This window comes from Marmota marmota, unplaced genomic scaffold (genome assembly GCF_001458135.2).
Source record: "Marmota marmota marmota unplaced genomic scaffold, marMar, whole genome shotgun sequence".
In the NCBI taxonomy this organism is placed as follows: Eukaryota; Metazoa; Chordata; class Mammalia; order Rodentia; family Sciuridae; genus Marmota; species Marmota marmota.
Window position 1 is genome coordinate 196,057 of NW_026000108.1, and position 8,474 is coordinate 204,530.

Consider the following 8,474-nt stretch of genomic DNA (forward strand, 5'->3'; position numbering starts at 1 on the left):
TTGAGGGAGAGGCTTGTGGGAAGCCGGTGGTGGCAGTTGGGCTCTGAAGGTTTTCCTGAGGAGCTTTTTTGTTTGGCTTGTGTGGTTCTAAAAAAAAAGTTCATTTCTTTTGACAAGTGGCTCCTGAATTGTGCCCAGCCAGACTGTGGCACTTATCAAAGATTTCAATGGAAAATTTTGCCTCAGGGAATGAAAAATAGCCCCACCTTATGTCAAAAGTTTGTTGATGCAGCCTTAGTCTCCACGAGAAATAAGTTTCCATCTGGATATATAATTCATTATATGGATGATATTTTATTAGCTCATGCTGATGATTTGATACTCCAACACATACTTAATTTTATGATTACAAGTTTACAAGACTGGGGATTAAAAATTGCTCCTGATAAAATTCAAACTCAGGCTCCTTTTTCTTACCTAGGAAGATTAATTAATTCCAACAATATAACTTCTCAAAAAATACAGATTAGGGTTGATTCTTTACGTACTTTAAATGATTTTCAAAAACTTCTTGGGGATATTAACTGGATTAGGCCTTACTTAAAATTAACGACTGCTGACCTTAAACCTTTATTTGAAATTTTACAGGGAGATTCAAATCCAAATTCACTTAGACAATTATCTCCTGAGGGAAAGAAGGCTTTATTTAAGGTGGAGAAGTCTATTTCAGATCATTATTTACAACAAATAGACTATAATAAGCCCTGGATGTTAATAATCTTACAGACTTCACACACTCCTACTGGATGCCTATGGCAGGATGATCCTTTAGAATGGATTCATTTGCCTTCTACTCCAAAAAAGATTAATATTTCATATCCCACCCAGGTGTCATCATTAATTTGTAAAGGTAGACTTCGAAGTAGAGAGCTTTTTGGACGAGATCCATCCTCCATTATTATTCCATATAAAAAGGAACAATTAGATTTCTTATTAAATATTAATGATAAATGGCCTATAGCATTACAGGGATTCTATGGAAAAATATTGTTTCATTTGCCTAACCACCCATTACTACATTTTATGACTAAGGTAAATACTATTTTTCCTAAAAACTTTTCTCATGTGCCCCTCGTTCAGGCTTCTCTAATTTTTACAGATGGATCCTCTAATGGAATAGCTGTTACTATTATAGATGACCAAGAGCCAATAGTCCAACAAACAACTGAAACCTCTGCTTAAAGGACGGAATTAATTGCTATTATAACTGCTTTTGAAAAGATTACACAGCCTTTTAATCTTTATACTGATTCCCAATATATAGTTAATCTCTTTCTAGCCATAGAAACATCTTCTTTGTCCTCTCATTCATCAATTGTTAATATATTACAAAAGTTACAAAAATTAATATTACAGAGATCCTATAAAATTTTTATTGGACATATTAGAGGACATTCTAACTTACCTGGACCTTTAGTGGCAGGAAATGCTAAAGCTGATTTATTAACTAGGACTGTTTAAAATGTTATTGAACAAGCTACTAAAGATCATCAATTACATCATCTAAATTCTGCTGCTCTTAGAGCACAGTTTCATATAACTAAAGAACAAGCTAGACAAATTGTTAAACAATGTCAAATCTGTCCTACTCACTCTCCTTCTCCACAGATGGGTGTCAACCCTAGGGGTTTGTTACCCAACAAACTGTGGCAGATGGATGTTACTCATATTCAAGAGTTTGGAAAGTTATCTTTTGTTCATGTTTGTGTGGATACTTTCTCACATGTTATTTTTGCTACAGCCCACACTGGAGAAGCTTATAAGGATATTGCCCAACATCTTTTTGCCTCCTTTGCATATATGGGATTACCTCTTCATATTAAGACAGACAATGCTCCTGCTTATATTTCAAAAACCTTTAAACATTTGTGTCAAACACTTAACATAGTTCATTCCACAGGCATCCCCTATAACCCACAAGGACAAGCCATAGTGGAAAAAGCTCATCAGACCTTAAAATCTCAAATTAATAAATTAAAAGAGGGGGAACTACATTATAGCTCTCCTCATCAAATTCTTCAACATGCTCTATTTGTCATTAATCATTTAAATGTAAATGATTCTAAATTAACTCCAATGCAACGTCATTGGTCTGAGCAAACAGTAACTCAAAAACCTTTAGTTAAATGGAAAGATCTTCTTACTGGACAGTGGAAAGGACCTGATATTCTCTTAACATCGAGGAGAGGATATGCTTGTGTGTTTCCACAGGACACTACTTCACCTTTGTGGATTCCAGATCGACTCATCAGACATTATGACTCACCCATGTCACAGGCGGAGGTTCCTCCCCAAGCCATACCCAAGGATGCCATCGACCCAGGATGAAGAACTTGCCGAGGACATGACTAATCTTCACCTTCATTCCCTTCGACAGGCACGAGCAACATTGACATCAAAATTACCTTCCTGGGGTCAAATAAAACATCTGACCAGTCAGGCACAAAACTTGGTTGTTAGCCAAGGTGCCTCTGCCTCTCCTGAAAAAGTGTTTCTTGCTATGCTAGTACTCTTATCCTGTCAGGTATCACTGATTTCTGCTAATCAATCTTATTGGGCTTATTTTCCTGATCCTCCTCTTTTAAGAGTTACTGATTAGGGAAAACTTAATATTAAGGTGTTTACTGATAATCCTGATTTGTTAGGAGGGATTTCTGATTCCCTTATTCCTTATAAGATGTCCTATAATATTAATTTCAAGGGTTTAATAGAAGAGACTCCTATTTGCTTTGCTACTGATAATAAATTTATCCCTCAAGGATGTATGCCTATTAATTATAGACAATATTTTACTGATTGCCCTCCTGGCTTCCCAGACATGGATAATAAAAAGAGGAACCTTTGGCTCCTTGAAATGGTTTCTTTAGGATATTATATAGTTAATGAAACCTATGTTAATAAGACATTACCTGAAGCCATTGATCCATGTGGATTAAAAAATAACAAAAAATATTTTTATTGGAATAATATGATTGATCCTTGGGAAGAATTTACTCATTGGTTTCAATGTGGGTTTATGCAAAGGGCACAAGTCTTTCAGCCTAAGTCTTCAGATGTTAATATCTATGATTGGTCTGCTTCTGCCCCTCCTTTTGATTATAAAAATTATTTTAAGACTAAGTCTCAAAAATTTAATCATGCTGAAGGAATGTATACAAGTTCTCCTATTCATAGATGGTTCTCACCTGGTTGGGTCACTCCCATATTTCAGAGTGAGCTCCCTAATGGAAATGTTTCATACTTCCCAGATCTCTTTAGATTAATTGCAGCTACTAATATGGTTCTTTTAACCAGACCTGGAAAAACTCCAGAACCTTTCAATATTCGTGCTTGCATTAATGCTCCTCATGCTATTTTAGTAGGTAATAATAATACCTTGACAATTAACTGAAATAATAGTGTTTATTCTATTTCCTGTGATCAATGTATGTTAACTAATTGTATACATGCTAATCTTCCAAAAAACTACACTACTTTTATAATTATACATCAGCCTTCCTATGTAATGATTCCTGTCCTTCTTAATGATGATTGGTATGATGATGAAGGGTAACAAATTCTTAAAAAATTTAATGAATTAATTAGACCTAAGCGATTTGTTGCAGCATTAATTTTAGGAATTACAGCATTAATAGGAATTATTACTTCTTTAGCTTTATCTACTACAGCTTTAGTTAAAGAAATTCATACTGCTCATCATGTTAATGATTTATCTCATAATGTTTCATTAGCATTAGCTATTCAAGAAAAAATAGATAAGAAATTGGAGGCCCGAATTAATGCCTTAGAGGAAGCTTTATTATATGTAGGAAACCAGATTCAAAATATAAAAACTCAAATGACAACCAAATGTCATGCTAATTTCAAATGGATCTCTGTTACTCCCTTAAAATATAATCAAACTAAATATGGATGGAATCAAGTACAAACTCATTTATTAGGGATCTAGAATAAAACTGAAATAGGCCCCAATATACAAGATTTACAACAACAAGTAAAATATATAAGTAAGGCTTATTTATCTACTGACTCTACAGCTGACTTTGCTGCAGATTTATACAAAAATGTACAAAAAACTATTTCAAATAGTACTTGGTGGTCATATATGATTAATATTGGTTTTGGCTTTTTATTCATTGTTCTTGTTTGTCTCATTCTTCCAGTCCTCTTCAGACTTGTCTGGAAATCAATCAGAAGCATCTCCATCCAAATCGAACACATCAAATTAAAAAATAAAAAAGGGGGAAAGGCTGCGCCCCTCCCCTGACTCAGGCAATGGCAAGGCCCTACTGAGGTGGATGGCGCAAGGCGTCCATCCTCTGGAGGAGCGCAGTATGTTTCTGGGAATGGGCTGGTTTGGTTTTGTATTCCTTTAATAAGTATAGTTGCAACTTCTCATATGACCATTAAGTATGAAGGAAAAAACATGACTTTCCCAATTAATGCAACTACTTCTAAAGAATAGATCTGTTTGCTCTAAATGCAATGATTCAGCTGTGGAGCGTAAATTGTTAATGTCTAATGAAAAACTCCCTGTATTCCTGTCAAGGAAGTTTTTGAGAAATTAAATTAAAATCTAGAGAAGAAAAATTAATGTTAAGAAGACAGATTAGTGCTTAGTACTGGGCAACTTGTTCTTGTTCTTGTGCACAATGGTTTGTGCTCTTACTCTTGTTTGATTAAAATTAATAACAAGTCAACCACTTGCCGTAACCATGGCACTGGTTCCAGTCAGTAAGTCAAGAAAGAATAGTCAAGGTATAGGCCAATAGTTTGGGACATTTCTAACTATTATTAAAAGTTAACTAAGCAGAAACAGCTCAAAGCAAAACGCGAACTGAAAGTACAAATGCTTGCTTATGCATAAGCCAAGATACATTCTTCTATTCTAATTGTAGCTACGTAATATTTTGTTTCTTTGAATAATGATTCCTGTTTTGTAACCACAAAGTACTGTGAGCCTGCCAAAATGAAAAGTATATATGATCAGCTTCACAAGTAAAGATTGGGATCAACACCTTCACTTTGGTGTCTGTGTTGTTTCTCCACCCCCCTTTCGCCGACTCCTCACCATCCATTCGTCTCCTGAGACCCCCTGTTGGAGCTGGTCTCTGACAGAACTACAATACCCACAATCATATGGACTGGAATCGCTCAGGATCCCCCAAGTGAGTAGTAAACCTGAAATTACATTACCAATAATCCTTAGGGGAAGAGTCTCCCAGGACAGCCAGCAGTGAGCAATCAAATATAGGAACTTTAATTTGCAGAATTCTATGAAGAGGCATTTCCCAGGATTACTTGCAGTGAGCAGGCAAAACCTGGGATTACATAGCCCACAAAACCAAGGAGTAAGATGGCTCCCAGAATACCCAGCAGTGAGCAAGCAAATGTTGGGACTATGTTACCCATAATCCTTAGGACAGAAAGTTCCCACAACCCTTTCATGGAGAAGAAAAATTATAAGACTACATTACCCATAATTCAAACAGGGAGAAAGCTCCCACAATTCCCCACATGTAGTACAGATTGTGCGACTACATTACCCACAACTCTATGAGGGGAGGAATTCCCCAAAGTGAGTGGAATGCTCATGACTACTTGACCCACCATCCTTACAGGAGGAGGCTCCCAGAATACCAAGTGGTGAGTGGGAAAATGTTGGGATTATATAACCCATAATCCTAAGTGGGAGGAAGTTCCCAAGATTCTTTGCACAAAGAGGACAAATTATAGGACTACATTACCCACAATTCTATGCAGAGTAGTTCCCAGAGTTGCCCAAAGTGAGTGATTTATTCATGACTACTTCACCCACCATCCTGATGGGAAGAAGCTCAGAATACCCAGTGGTGAACAGCAAAGTTTGAGACTATGTTATTCATAATTCTAAGGAGGGGAAGTTCCCAGAATTTTTTGTCAGAGTAGATAAATCATGGGACTACATTACCCATAAGTCCACAGGGAAGGAAGCTCCCACAAGTACACACACACACACACACACACACACACACACACCATGCACAGTGTAATACATGGGACTACATGACCCACAATTCCATGGTGGAGAAAATTACCAGAATTCTTTGCATGGAGAGGGCAAAACATGGGACTGCATTACCCACAATCCTCAGGGAGTAGGCTCCCAGAATACCCAGCAGTGGGCAGAAAATTTGGACTACATTACCCATAAGACTAATAAGGAGGAAGTTCTCAAGATCCTCTGTACAGAGCCAATAAATCATAGAACTACATTACCCAAAATTATAACAGAGGAGGAAGATCCCACAATTTTCCACAGTTTGAATAAAATGTGGGATTATATTACCCACAATTCCATGGGGGGAAATTACCCAGAAATTCTCAACGTGGGCCATAAACTCCTACATACTTCACCCACAGTATTTTGTGGAGGGCCTCCCAGAATACCACAGCGAAGAGTGGGAAATGTTGGAACTACATTACCCATAACCCTAAGAGGGAGGAAGTTACCTGGCTTTCTGGGGTCAGTGGTTAAACTTAGCACTACACTACCTATGGTCCAGAGTTGCAGAAATTCAATGGTACCTCTTGGTTTTGAAATCTCACTAACCCTAGGTCTATGACTAATTTTTACCTAGCCCGACTCCTACTCCTAAAATTACTCAGATTCCTCATGATATAAAGGCAAGCATGTGGCATTCCGCTTCCATGGCTCTCCTGGCAGAGGTGTGTGTGTGTAAAATCCAGGACTACATCACGCATAATCCTTAGGGAGAAATCACGCAGGATCCCCTCAAGGAGAGCCAACCAAACCTGAACCCTAACTCTAACTTGATTGTTGTAATGTAGTTCGGCACTTTGCTGACTCCTCATGGTGTTACTGCTGTTGACAGGTTACGAGTCCTTGTTTCCCCAATGTTGAAGAATAACACCAGAGAAGCATGCTGAGGCAAGGGCAGAGTAGAAATTAGAAGTTTATTAAAGGACAGCAAAAAAGACTTCTCCCGGAGGAAGAAGGGGACCCAAGAGGTGGAATCCATGGAAGTGCGGTTGTTTCCCCTTTTTATAGTTTTTTCAGTGATGGAATGTAGGTTGGAAGGCCTGAGGGCTGGGACACAGGTGGGCCAAAGAAGTAATCTGGGCAGGAAGGACTTCATTAACATTTCTTTGGGATGGGCTATCTTTAAATCTGCTGGGGCTGTTCATTAACATTTCTTTGGGATGGACTTTGGGCCTAGGGCTTTTCTTGGGACTTCATTAACATTCCATGAGTTGTCCTGCGTTTCCGGAATTCATTCAACATGGCCTCCATTTTAGATCTTACTTGATATTAGACCCGATTTACCTAACCACACTGACTACCTAACTTTAAATCTGGCTTCAATGGGGGATCCTGAGAGCTTCAACTTTCTTAGAATTTTAGGTCATTTAATCCAGAATTTTGCCCACTCATGGGACATAGTTGAAGAAATTCGCCTGCAAGCTTCTGACCCTGAAGCTTAGATTGTGGGTAATGTAGTCTAGTATTTGGCTGGTTCCCTGTGCAGAACCCAGGGAACTTCTGCCCCATTAGGATTGTGGGTAATTAATGTTAGGTCGGTGGTGGTGACTTGGTGGTGACTTAGTGGCAACTTAGAACAAAGCAGCCCTCACCGAAAAAGAACATCAATCAGATGCTGGCGGAAATACCTGTCAATCAGCCAGATCTAGATCTCCTGACTAACGCCTGTCAATCAGCAGGACCCCCTGGCCAATCCTGGAGTTCAGCCAACTCCCCTGACCAACTCCAAGGGGGCAAGAGACCCTAGGAACACCTTTTCCTGTCCTGACCCCTTCCCTTCCTGCTATAAGCCCCATAAAAGTCCAGTCCGGTCAAGCTTCCATGTGGTTTCTCTTCAGACCCTTCCCCTGTCCCCTCTGTGGGTCTGATCAAGTTCCACCCAGGAGTGATATCTCAATAAAGCCTGTTCAGCGACCCTTTTAAATCTGCCTCCTTTGGTTGCTGCCTGCCCCGCCTGATCTGACAATTAAGTCCCTTGTATTTTATGGCTCAGAGGGGTTGATTCTGTGCACTTCACTTCCCCCTCCCTGGATTACAGATAACGTAGTCTAGCATTTTGCCCACTCCTAGGGTGAGGATGGGGGGAGAAGGGGGGGCTCTTGAGAGCTTCTGCTCCTGAGGGCTGAGGGTAATGCAGTCCAGTGTTTTTGCTGGCTCTTTTTAGGGAATCTGGAAGCCTCTGCCACCTCAGGATTGTGAATAATTTAGTTCCATGTTCTACCAGCTCACAGGAGGCAGGGGAGTCCTATGATTTCTGCCCCCCATGACTGTGAGTTATCACCACACTGCCTTCTAGGTAATGTAGTCCCACATGGTAGAGGAATTCCTATGAGGTTCCCATCCCCACCCTCTGAGGATTGTGGGTACTATAGTCCAATGTTTTGCTGGTTCTCTGTGGGAAACCCTGAGAGCTTCTTGCCACTTAGAGTTG

General features: G+C 39.3%; 1 long non-coding RNA gene across 1 annotated transcript in view; it reads right to left on the bottom strand.

The window, feature by feature from the left end:
* The window catches only part of LOC125610878, a 46,516-nt gene extending 41,139 nt beyond the window's left edge, over positions 1 to 5,377 (bottom strand). The window contains exon 1 of the long non-coding RNA XR_007340927.1: positions 5,197 to 5,377. This is a non-coding gene — a long non-coding RNA (uncharacterized LOC125610878). The remainder of the gene's footprint in view (positions 1 to 5,196) is intronic.
* Positions 5,378 to 8,474: the final 3,097 nt, after the last annotated feature.